Raw genomic sequence first — 13,089 nt, 5'->3', positions numbered from 1 at the left:
TTCAAAGAGTAATGAATAAATTCAGATATGGCTTTGTCAGAAGAGGTGTGTCCTGGTTTCAGCTGTAGCAGTCATTTTTCTCCTTCTTAGTAGTTGGTGCAGTGCTGCTGTTTAAATCACGATCAGGTGTTAGGGAAAATAGCCTTTTCTTGCACTCTGTCTTTGCTCTGAGGCCTAGACTGAGAAGTTAAATGTTTACTACCAAATGATTTAGGTGCTAAAGTAGCCTGAAATAGCAGATGCACAGGACTTGACATAAATTGACAGAGTAGATTACAGCTATTAAGGGTGGCTGAGGAGACAGCATCAGGAATTTCTAGCAGAAGTACAGGAGCTTGCAAGTCTGTACACCTCATCCTGTGTAGAGGATGGAAGTTGCATGGGGAGTGAATGGAATAGTGATTAAATATAATGTCTGCTATAGTTGTGTCTATTACTGCAGAAAAGTACTTCCATGTTGGCACTTCATCCTTTTATCTAAACATCATGGATGGTGGCTCTCGCATTTGGCAGCCTGCCTGTCTGTGGATACTGCACACCTTGCATGAAAGGTGAGGGTGGTACAGGCTGTGGCTTTAAAGTGTAGATAAGAGGAGGCGTCCTGTTTTTCTTTGCTAATAAAAGAACAGTGATAATACAGAATTATAGAAGAGCATTTTTCAGTAGGACAGTGTACTCTGAATCAAGATTATGCAACTTAAAAAATGTCAAGTGTTCTCCTTTCTAAGTTGCACAAGCTGAAGGAAGAGGTACAGACTTGTCTTTAGCACATGATGGGTGTAGTCTGCAGAATTTTATGTTTGTGATTGCAACTCATAGGGTCCTGAGCCATCTTGTGAATTGACAGAATGGCTGTCAAGGAGTTCAACTGCAAGCACTTCCTTTCTCAGCTGTCAGCTGAATTGAGCTGTTGTGCTCAGCTGTATTGCTGTTGCTTCACTAAAGGTGTACCCTGTTAAAATTTACCAAAATGACACAAATTTGCAATCTTGGAACAAAATGTGTCATAGAATCCTAGAATGGTTGGAGGTTAGAAGAGACCTTAAAGCTCATCTGGCTCCAACACCCTGCCATGGGCAGGGCCACCTTCCACTAGACCAGGTTGATCCAAGCTCCATCCAGCCTGGCATGTCAGCCTGTTTACTGTATGCAAATAGAAATTTGCTGCTTAACAATGCAACTAATAGTAAATTAATGCAGTAAAGCTTGAAACATGATTTGTTGTTCTTGGAATACACAGAATATTTTATACCCTTCCATGTATTTGCTGTCAATTAATGTTATATTAACTTTCATCCATATCTACACTCTTACTGACCTCAAATTCAAAGCACGGATTTAGGAAGACTAAACTGAAAAGCAGTAATAGGCATGTTGGGAAATGAGTAAAGCATGAGTAAGAGATCACTGTGGAGGTCTGATGTACTGGAGAGTGATAAGCAAATGGGCAGACACAGTGGAGGAGGAAAGAAAAAGTGGAGTCCAAGGATGACTTCCATGTTCTTGGAACAATGTTACTGTTCTGTGAATGCCCTTTCTACCACATTAACTGCAGCCAGCGAGCGGTGAAAATACACTGTCACCAAGAGGTGAGGTTGGAATGGGGCAGAGGAAATAATTACTCTTGGTGCTCTCAGGCTTTTATTCTTTCAGTTCATTCACCATCTGAAACAATTCATGTTGCCTGTGAAAACAACACATTATTGACAGATAAAGTAACCTGAAGTCATTTTCTACAGCCCCTAGAAGCAAAGCATTAAACATACCATTTTGCAATGGACAGTTAGAAATACAGTGAGGATTGCTGTTACTGCCAGTATTATGACTGGTGTTTGCCCTCTGCTGAACCCTCCAAAACATGCCTGGATCTCTGGTTATGTATTGCAGTAAAGCCACCCTTTTCATCCTTTCCAGTGTTTCCTCAACACATCCATAAGGATATGGGAGGCCCAGTGTCTGCAGTTGTATCCTGTTGACATCAGCCCACCATCTAATGTTTAGAAAGGCTCACTGTGATCTAGTGATTGCTTCCACTCTTTCATGCCACAATTACTCTCTGAAGAAAATAAATCCAACATCTTCCTAATACATTGCAATGCTAACCTTGGTAAAACCCACCAGAAGTCAGGAAAATGTGATCTAAGCCTGCTTCTCATACTCATGTGGTATCTACATTATCTAGTGAAAACATTCACAATTAGGGAAGGTTTTCCGATCTGTTTTTTTTCCTGCCTTTTCTCTTGTTTTGCTTGAACATTGTTAGGCAGCCCAGGCACATATGAAGAGTACTTTGAACATACGTTATGAGGCCCATATAGTTTCCATATGTGTTTGATGCACTTGGCTAGCTAGAAAACTAGTTTCCTTTAGCTGATGTATGCAGTATAATCAGCATGCTGGGTGTGGAAGGTACATGTGCATATTGAAAACAAGGTCTTTGCTATGTGGCCTGAATTGTTTGTTGACTACAGTTCTTACAGTTTTATAAATTACACCCTTTTTCATGATGCACTGAGTTCATAATCAAGGCAAAATGCATGAAGAAAATACAGTCATTCTGCAAGACTTGCTGACAGTTGGAAAAAAAACAACAAGAAGTGCTGTGGATCAGGGAGAATGTTCTTCAGGTCCAAAACGTAGAATCAGCTTTCAATTTGTTTCCAACCTGAAGGGCTTGTGTGCCCAAAGGCACAAATATTTTTTTCCAGTCAATAACTGAGAAGATATGATGTCTCTCCGGACAATTCTTGCCTAAATTTCGTGACTGGTTCATTGGCTAATATACCACAGGTAGTCCTCAGGAAGTAGCCTCTCCCTTCATGGTGCACGCTTCTGTTTGGCTATTTGGTAGTTGGAGCCCAGGCTCCTCAGTCTTCACTCAGGCTTCAGAAACTTTAGAAATAAAATAGCTTTTAGCTCTGCAGCTCACCATTGCCTCTCATCGCATCACATCATTTTCGTTACTTGAAAGAGCATTTTGGAAGCTATACCATGAGAAAAGAGGTCAGCAAAACAAAGCGTATCCAGCAGCAACGTCGTTTCAGTAAATGGCCATGTTTGTGTAGAGGACAAACAAATGTTGCCTGTGAAACACAGACCAAATCACCAATTTGTTTTAGGCCTAATTAAGTGCTATGACACTGATCTCTTTTTCATGATGTAAGCACATATAATCCCAACACACTGCATCCTCTGCATCATACATTTACATCATACATAAACTACTCAGAGGAGCCTATCATGTCACTCATACCCCATGACAGCACTTACTTTTGTCGAACTCGGTGATTAAAATACTCTTATTTTCTCTTAAATAAGACAAAGAGGTTTTAAAAGGGTAAAATTGTATATGGTTTCATTTATTCTGTAAAAAAAAGACTTGTTTTAAGACACAAAAGACTTGTTGTTTTAAAGCAAAGTCAAGTCAGGTCAACATATAAAATTACCCTTTTCCATTCTAAAGTCTTCACATCTGGTCATTCCCATATGCAAAAACTTAAATAACCTTTCACGGCTGCAGTAGGGCTAACGAAAAGTCCAACAAAATGATAGATGTATTTGGACATTTGTGTCATACCCAGTGGAATTAAAAGGAAGTAAATAGTAAATTAACAGCGTTGGCAAGCTGCTTTTCTGACTTTGTAGCACCAGCAGCATATTTTACGTGTGTATCACAATCATGAGTAACTCAGACGAGACACACATTCACAAACCAGTTTTGATTTCCTATTAAGCTATATGCTTATTTTCCTCCCTCCACCCTTTTCAGCTAATAAAGGAAGCTAAGGGAATGCACTGATCTTTGTCTCTTTAGAACAAATGTTAACTCCAAATTCTCATTATTGATTTTCACAGACTGATAAAACTCCGAAAGAAAAAAAAATAAAAATCCCTTTCTAATGGTAGACCATTCTTTATATTTGAATTGTTTTTTATTTACTACAGGCATAAAATCCTGACACCAAAGATGGCACTTAAAATTATCATCATCATTAGCAATGTGCCTGGGGCTAGAGGGCTTGAACTGGCTTCCTCAGTCAGGGGGATTTCATGAGCACACAAAAGCAAGATTTTTCTTCCCCATACCCCTTCCCTGCACCGAGAGTGCATCTGCCTGCCAAGGAACAAGTTTGACATCCTTCTGATAGTTTAATAATAACGTCTTTTAAAAGACTGACGGCATGGAATAGATTTTAGTCTCTGGTGACTTCCTGAAGTAATAAAAATTGTCTCGTCTTCTCACAAGGAATAACAAATCCTTTGAAATTCAGCTGCTTCAGACCATAGCCTGATCTGTTGGTTTGACCATACCACCATCTTCTTCATACCCTTCCTGCCCAGATTTTCACTTTTACAGCCATTTAAGCTCTTCCCACTGACACACAGAAGACTTTTCCTCCTTACTCTGCCACAAACCCAGTAACACCAGATTTGAAAGCAAATTTCCCCTGAACAGCTCTCTTCTCATTTATCACACAGTATCACAGTATCACAGTATGTTAGAGATTGGAAGGGACCTCAAAAGATCATCTAGTCCAATCCCCCTGCCAGAGCAGGAACACCTAGATAAGGTCTATGTGTGCAGGTCTTTGTGTGTGTAAAGTGGCTAATATCATTTGAAATTAAGGTGTCCTGTTCTTCATTTCAAATCCATCCATAACTAACTACTGTTGAAACTCCACCTGTGGAATGCCAGTTAACCAACTTGTAATGCCTTGGCAGTACCTGGTCACAGTCTGTTTACAGACAACAGAGGAAGTAGCCGTGAGACCACAATGCTTCACATTTGTTTTATACAGAGTGCTGTGGAGCTGCGCCAAATGGTGCCATAGAAGCTTTGCTAACCAGAGTTGCTGCTGAACATGGTGCAAGAACATCCATATGAAACCTAAGGCACAGTTCTTCTGCGCCCTTTGGCACCAGAAGTTCCAGTGTTGTGTCTGAAGCCCCAAAACCTTGGGGGAACCTAAACACAGAGATATTTACCAAGCAACAACTGAGCTGCTCAGTCCAGCTCTGCCAGGGAAGTGTCTCCTTTCCAAATCAGAAATACAGAATTTAATTAAAAAGGGACACAACTGGTTAAGCTCCCTTCATTGTTTCATTCCATTTATCATCTATTTTGCACTCCTGTTTTTATCTGCTAGATAGTTCCACACTAGTACAGCCTCTTCCTAGCACAACACACTGCCCCCATGGAAAGCAAGGCACTTCATGGTTTTTCCTGGTTTTCCCTTTTGTATGTTTGAGGTGATGGTGTTGCTGGCTTGCAAACTTGATGGAATGATTCAGTATGTGCTCACAACGATTGTAACAGTATAGGCTGTTCCCTAAACTCATTCAGCCCATTCATCTCACATTTGGAAAATATGTTTCTAAGGAAAAACAGGTCACAAACCACAAAAGTGCTCCCTATGACAAGTTTATTGTATTTATTTAGTATGCCTTGGTGAAGGGCTCTGAACTGTGCGTACACAAACAGACCTCATCACTCCTTGTCATAATAAAGTACATTATAATACACAGACAAGTGCTCCGGTGCCATGACCTGAACAGGAATGGAAGTTTGGTCCTCTTCACTTCCATTACCAAATAATTCACTATTCTTGGGTAGTCATTTATCAACTCCTTGCTGAGCCAGCAAATTGTGTTCTAAAAAGCCCAAAACCACCACCTGCCCTTTCTCAGTCTCAGGGTTCAGACTCCAGATGGAGAAGTAGGAAAACAAAGAGCTTTTTAAGACCATCATAGTTAGCACCATCATAAGCAATATGTGACCATGCAGTGCATGTGTCTATTGTGGTCTGTGTCTTGCGAATGTTGACCTAGCTATTTGGTTATGCTCCAAACCTCCCTAACTTCAGCATTTTCTCCTGCAATTCTTCTCTAATCTAAAAGCCCATGCTCAATTAGGGACTGAACAAGCTTGTTTCAAAACCATCACATCTATTCAACTTGAACAGTGCAAAATGCCTAGTGAGAAGGGGCAGGGACAGAGGAAAACAAAATACCCAGTTGAAAATCAACACAAGGAGAATATGTGAGAGAAAGCAGGAAAAAAACAAGTGGCACAGACTATATTTTTGTGCTGCTTCAGTCATTTGAAGGATTTCATCATTTGCCTTGCACTTTACCCAGCTTCAGGGTGAGTACTGCAAGATGCCTTCCATCTGCATGGCCAGAGGGTGGGAGCAGTCCCCAGAGAGGAGGTGCGCACCCAAGGCTGAGGAAGATGAAGAACTCATGTCTGGATAAACATTCAAAGCAGTCAGTTAGCATGCTGACAGTATTTCTGAGTAAAAGTGATCAACACTTCTACCAGAGCTCACTACCTAGTTCTCCAAACCACAGAAGAGCCACACTGAGCAGACTTAAACACTCAGGGAATGTTATGCCCCAAACCCCAAGTCCCAAACCTTCCCAATGGCTTTCTTACATTGAGACACATGCCTTTTACCTAAGCATTGTTGTAGCCAGGACTGTAAACTCAGGAGTACTGATTTTATATCAGTAGCACGTGTTAGTTTTGAATACCCACTTTGTATGACCTGGGAGACAATATTTCAGAATGCCTTCAACACAGTGTAACATTTTATATGTCTAAAACACAGCTCCCATTGTTTGTGACTATACCCGAAGTCAACCAACACTTTTGAAAAGAAAAAAAATCAATGTTGGAAAGAATATTAGGAAACACATCGGATAACCTAACGCCACTCAGCACAGGAAGAGAAAATGCAATTTCATGTTTTTGTTATAGCTGTGATGAACATCAAGCTGTCTATCTTGTTAGCCCATAACACGTTCATTATGCGGCTTCCAGCCTCCTCATGAAAGCAGCAAGTTCCCATCCCTATTTAACCCTAATTCATTTCTGGAATAGTTTCACCCCTAGCACTGAAAGAGGTGTAGGGCCTCTGAGGAAATTCCTGTGTCAACACCATGTGCCTGAGCTTGGTCTGACAGTACTGGAGAGGCCGCCCAAGGTTCGGGAATTGGACAAAGTTAAGTGGAATCTGCTTAAACAGTATTAAAACGTGTACAGTAACAAGCCCTAAAGCTTAGCAGCAGTCATGTTTGGACTTTCCTTTTATCCCTCTAAATCTAGTTCTAGAAGCTGCATTACAGCATTTGATCCTGGGAAGTAACTGAACCGTTTCTATTGCCATTCTTCTTAACATGATATTTAAACAGATTCTGGATAAACTTTTTTTTTCTTTTTTTAACATACAGTCTCAAGCATTCTGAAGATAGATTAATTCTGTCTAAAAATACTCCTTGTTATAGCGTACCATTCTGTTGATGGGAAAACTGGCATAGGCACAATTAAGAGACCTCATCAAAGCAAATTGGTTGAGTTTTTAACAGATGGATATGCTGTTAAGCAATTCCACAGCCCCATTAGAAATACTGAGGCATCTTCAGATGAAGCTTTTAGGAGTCAGCAAGTTATGTGTGATCTTACTTTATTTTATGTTATCTGTAATGATCTCCTGAGTTCTTCTCCAGTGCTGAATTATAGAATGATAGAATTCCAGACTGGTTTGGATGGAAGGGACCTTAAAGCTTATCCAGTTCCAACCCCCTGCCATATGAAGGGACACCATACTCTAGACCAGGCTGCTTCAAGCCCCTTCCAACCTGTCCTTGAACACTGCCAGGGATGGGGTAGTCACGGCTTTTCTGGGCATTTTTTGCTAGAGCTTCACCACGTTCATGCCGTTAAACACAAGACCCTTCCTGCTCCTTTGTTGCAGTTTCCCTACATGTGGTGCATTTTGTTTTCATCAACCTGATGGCTCAAAGGAGGCAATACGGCACCAAAAAGAAAACAAAGTCCCCCCAAGTCCACAGATTGCAAATTCTAGGTTATTCATTTCCTCCATTATTCTCCTGCTTGCGTCAGGGAGTAGCCTGAGCAGAGAGAGTGACAAGGATATGATCCAAGCACTCTGGGTGGCTCCGGTGCTAACTGGCAGCGTGGTACTTCTTTAGCCAGTGGGCAGCAGCCTTTTATGCCACTTCAATTTATTGTCAACACCCCAGGGTATCACCATGCAGCAGGGATCAAGAAACCTGGAAGTCTACTGTACTCCAAGCCCCTTCATCTGTGTACTCTCGTGCCTTCAGGTACATGGAGCAATTCAGCTCTCCACTAATGGCTTTAGACCTTTCTCAGAGGGCATCGACTTATTCCACTGTGTCAGAACACCCTCTAGTTTTTTAAGGAGTAACATTCAGAAATAAGCACACAACTCAGGATGGGAAAGGAACACCTTATCCAGCTCCAGTTCTAGGAGAGCCAAGACCATTGACAGACCATTAGTTAGCATTAAGTAATGTGAAGAATGCTCGTTAAATTTTATTTATAGATAGAGAGAAAGGTATATTTTCTGAAGGAGTGGGATCTACTCAGAGGTCTTCTAGCGAAGTCCTCGCTGATTTAAACTGTAGTCCAGACTGTAGCCATTTAAACAATAATAACTCAAAGTAAGACCATTTAAGAAGGTATTTTATCACTTTATGACAGATTATAAATATAATTATCAGGTACTGTGTTATTCTGCTATGCTGCTGCTATAGAGATTGGACATTTCTACCTTCCAAGCTGTGATTTCTCTATTGCATAGCTACCTGGAATGAACTTGTTTGGCTAAATTAGCTACAGTGAAGCTAAGCTAAATCATATTTACTTCCAGAAAAGCTGAACTAAAACAGCTTTACTTCCAAAAAAGCTGAACTAAATCAGCTTTACTTCCAAAAACTTCTATTCCAACAGGCTGTTGTTATATTCTGTTAGAAAGCTTTCTTCTTTGAAATAAGACTCTTACTGACACTTTTTTACCTCAGAAAAGGCATTAGTACTCCTTCTTTCAGAATAAAATATTCTAGCTTTGAAGGGAAGAGAAAACCTTTCCATTCATTGTAAAAATAAAGTATGATGCTTCTCTTACAACTCATGTTTACAAAACTCACAGTTCACAAATGTGTATGATATTACCAGATGATACTCATAGGGAATGACAATAAAAGTATGCCCAACTGGATACTATTGCTCTTCACTTTTGTGCTCACTAATCTTTGCTGTACCTGTGATTTACAACAATGCTAATGAAAGTAGTTTAGCAACATGCTCTGGCAAGCAAAAGCATGTGAACTAGGTTGAGAGAAATACCCTATACTGGAGGAAAAGTAGCATTTACTAAAGTGGAGAAGAAGCATGTAAAGGTAAAAAACACAAGTAGAATTAAAACACTCCACTCCCTGGTTTTCCCACTGTGCTTCTGGATATCCGTTAGTCAGATTAGATTCATTTGTTCTGAGAATTAATCCAACAACAGTTGATATCTGAAATATCAAGACCTAAACAGGACCAAAGTGGTTTTAAACCAGATCTTGGGTCCTTTCTTCAACTGATCCGAAATTGTTCTAACATCATGTTGTCATGGTTTAAGCCCAGGCCGTAAATCAGAACCACGCAGCCTACTCCCCCCACCCCTGCCCCCAGAGGGATGGGGAGGAGAATCGAAAGAATGTAACTCCCACGGGTTGAGATAAGAACAGTCCAGTAACTCGTTGTGTAATTAGTGCAGCCCATTTACTCCACGTAGCATCAGTTCCATGATGTGTAGAGGAGACCCTGCCTTTGAACATCCAGCCCAGCACGGGCAACCGGGGTGCCAGGAGGAGCTGTGCTTCAGTGCCAATCACCTCCGAAGCAGCTCGAACCCCTTCATAGGCTGCCAGTACCTCTTTCTCAGTTGGGGTATAGCTGGCCTCAGATCCTTTGTATCCCCTACTCCAAAAGCCGAGGGGTCGACTTCAAGTCTCCCCTGGAGCTTTCTGCCAGAGGCTCCAGGTAGGACCATTCTCCCCAGCTGCGGTGTAGAGCACATTTTTTACATCTGGCCCAGTCCGGACTGGTCCAAGGGCCACTGCATGAACTATCTCACGTTTAATTTGCTCAAAGGCTTGTTGTTGCTCAGGGCCCCATTTAAAATCATTCTTCTTCAGGGTCACATGATAGAGAGGGCTTACAATCAAACTGTAATTTGGGATGTGCATTCTCCAGAACCCCACAGCACCCAAGAAAGCTTGTGTTTCTTTCTTATTAGTTGGTGGAGACATTGCTGTTATTTTGTTGATCACATCTGTGGGGATCTGGCGACGTCCATCTTGCCATTTTATTCCCAAAAATTGAATCTCCTGTGCAGGTCCCTTGACCTTACTCTGTTTTATGGCAAAACCGACTTTCAGCAGGGTTTGGTTATTTTCCTCCCTCTCTCAAAGACTTCTTCCGCTGTATCACCCCACACGATAATGTCATCAATGTATTGCAGGTGTTCTGGAGCTTGCCCCTGTTCCAGTGCAGTCTGGATCAGTCCATGGCAGATGGTAGGGCTGTGTTTCCACGCCTGGGGCAGTTGGTTCCAAGTGTACTGGACACCCCTCCAAGTAAAAGCAAACTGTGGCTTGCACTCTGCTGCCAAAGGAATTGAGAAGAATGCATTGGCAATATCAATCGTGGCATACCACCTGGCTGCCTTTGACTCCAGTTCATACTGAAGTTCTAGCACGTCCAGTACGGCAGCACTCAATGGTGGTGTGTCTTCATTCAGGCCACGATAGTCTACTCGGAGTTCATGAATCATTTCATCCACTGTTAGTGGTACTATGTCATTCCAGGTTACTGTTGCCAATGAATGGGCATATGATGAGGGTGCAATCCGTGTAAGTTTTCACCACATGGGTCGTGTACATTCGACTTGATGTGGGTCTATGGGTATATCTCCGTTATTCGGTTTGATGTGATAGATCATCTCTATGATGGCTGATTCCCTCAGAGACTGGATGCCTTTGTCTAAAGTAGTCCACTTGGCCGAATGACTCGTAACATCATCCTTGTATGGAAACCTTTCTTTCACAGCTGCCAAGAGCCGCCTCCAAAGACTGAGGGACTTTTTCTCTCTTGCAATTGCTTTGTCAATTCCCCCTTCTCTACCAAGTGATCCCAGCTGCTTGGCTTCCCTACCTTCTAGTTCGTGGCCATCGGCCCCATTGTCCCAGCATCGGAGCAACCAGGTGATGATGTGCTCCCCTGGTTGATGAGTAAAATCTTTTCGCATGTTCCGTAGCTCAGTTGAGGTCCGAGGTCGAGAAGTCACCTCTTCTTCTTGTTCTTCGTCATGTGATGATGACTCCTGATCAGATGGTGGCCTGGGTGGTGAATACATTGTTTCTTCATCTTGCTTCACCCTTCTTGCCTCTTTTTTGCTTTTTCTCTTGCGTAGAGGAGCAATCGATATTGGTACAAATTGGTCCTCTGGTTTAGCTGCAGTCATCACTGTGGTTTGAGTAGCAACAGTACTTGTCGCTGGGGGTGGTGTAGCTGCTGTGCTTGGATCTGGAGTAGCTTCACTGTCTGTTGCAGTCGAAGTTTGAGTAGTGGCTGTACTTGTCGCTGGGGGTGGTGTAGCTGCTGTGCTCGGAACTGGAGTAGCTGCGCTGTCTGTTGCTTCACCCTCAGATCGAGGGACATTTTTTCCCTTTTGAAGGTGCTGGATAGTGTTGAACTGGGCCCTGTAAGCATAGGCCAAGCACCCAGCACATTGACATGATTTGTCCCTCTCTGGTATGACCAGGATGACAACACACCTCATTTAAGTGTTTTACTAATTCTTCTGGATTTTGCACTTGTTCGGCGGTGAAATTCCCAAGCACTGGAGGGGCCCACTGGCCTCGATACTTGCCCATACTATCCCACACACCCTGCCACTCATGGCTGTCCAGCCTTGGGGAAAATCTCTCGGTCCCCCTATATCGTTGTCTAACCCCAGACAAGACCCAAACCTGACTCTGCTTAACTCTTGAGATCAGACATAATGGTCATGGACAAAACACACTCTGTATGCGTGCCAACATGGTGATCCCCATCACAATCAGCAAACAGGTCTCAACAATATTAAAAGGCCATTCAGAAACTTCAAAACTCTCAAACGATGCTGTAAACGGTCTGGGAGGGGCACTGGGAGGATAAGTGAATGTCTCCTTCATAGGTTGACCGCCCAGGAAGGAGAAAAAAGATGTGTAATTGCTAAGCACTTGTATTATATACTTCCCAAAGTATAAAGGTGGTGAGCACACTGGGAACATAAGCCAGATCAGGTCAATTTTTCTATTGTATTACAAGTCATTACCATAAAATACAATGAGACAATAACCTTAGCCCAAGCCCCACACTTAAAAAACACTAACACAGCAAATACTGGCTCTAAGTAACCTATGGCATATTGAAACTGTGAGATCAAAAACAACAACTTTGAAAGCCAATAAATCAGCATTGTGACGAGTGACTATTAATCCAAAACACTGAATGCTTATCACAAATACGATTAGACACGCTCTGGTCAGATCTGTCGTTATCTCAACCCTTCATGCCCCACGTTGGGCACCAAAAAGAACTGTCGTGGTTTAAACCCAGAACGTAAATCAGAACCACGCAGCCTACTCCCCCCGCCCCCAGAGGGATGAGGAGGAGAATCAAAAGAATGTAACTCCCACGGGTTGAGATAAGAACAGTTTAATAACTAAGGTATAACACAAATCACTACTGCTGCCACCAATAATAATAATGATAAGAGAAATAACAAGGGAAGAGAATATGATACTACCTGCCGGAAATGAGCCTGACAGAGAAAAGGGACGTGCCCTTCCGGGTAACTCCCAGTTACATCCCCTGGCATGACGTGCTGTGGTATGGAATACCTCTTTGGCTAGTTTGGGTCAGGTGTCCTGTCCTGCTTCCTCCCGGCTTCTCCTCCTCCCTGGCAGAGCATGAGACTCACAAAGTCCTTGGTCAGGGTAAACATTCTGACCAGCAACTGAAAACATCGGCTTTATCAGTATTATTCCCAGGCCGAAAGTCAAAACCACAGCACTGCACCAGCTACTAAGAAGGAGAAAAAGTGACTGCTACTGCTGAACCCAGGACACATGTCAAATGTGCAAATAAAGCCTCCTGAATCCACTTGGTCTCCTTTCTGCTGTTCTGCGATAACAATGCTCTGTCTTGTGGTAATGATGCTCCAT

The sequence above is a fragment of the Psittacula echo genome (genome assembly GCF_963264785.1).
Source record: "Psittacula echo genome assembly, chromosome: Z".
NCBI classification, from domain to species: domain Eukaryota; kingdom Metazoa; phylum Chordata; class Aves; order Psittaciformes; family Psittacidae; genus Psittacula; species Psittacula echo.
The sequence above is the reverse complement of the archived record's forward strand: the minus strand, read 5'-3'. Positions refer to the sequence as shown.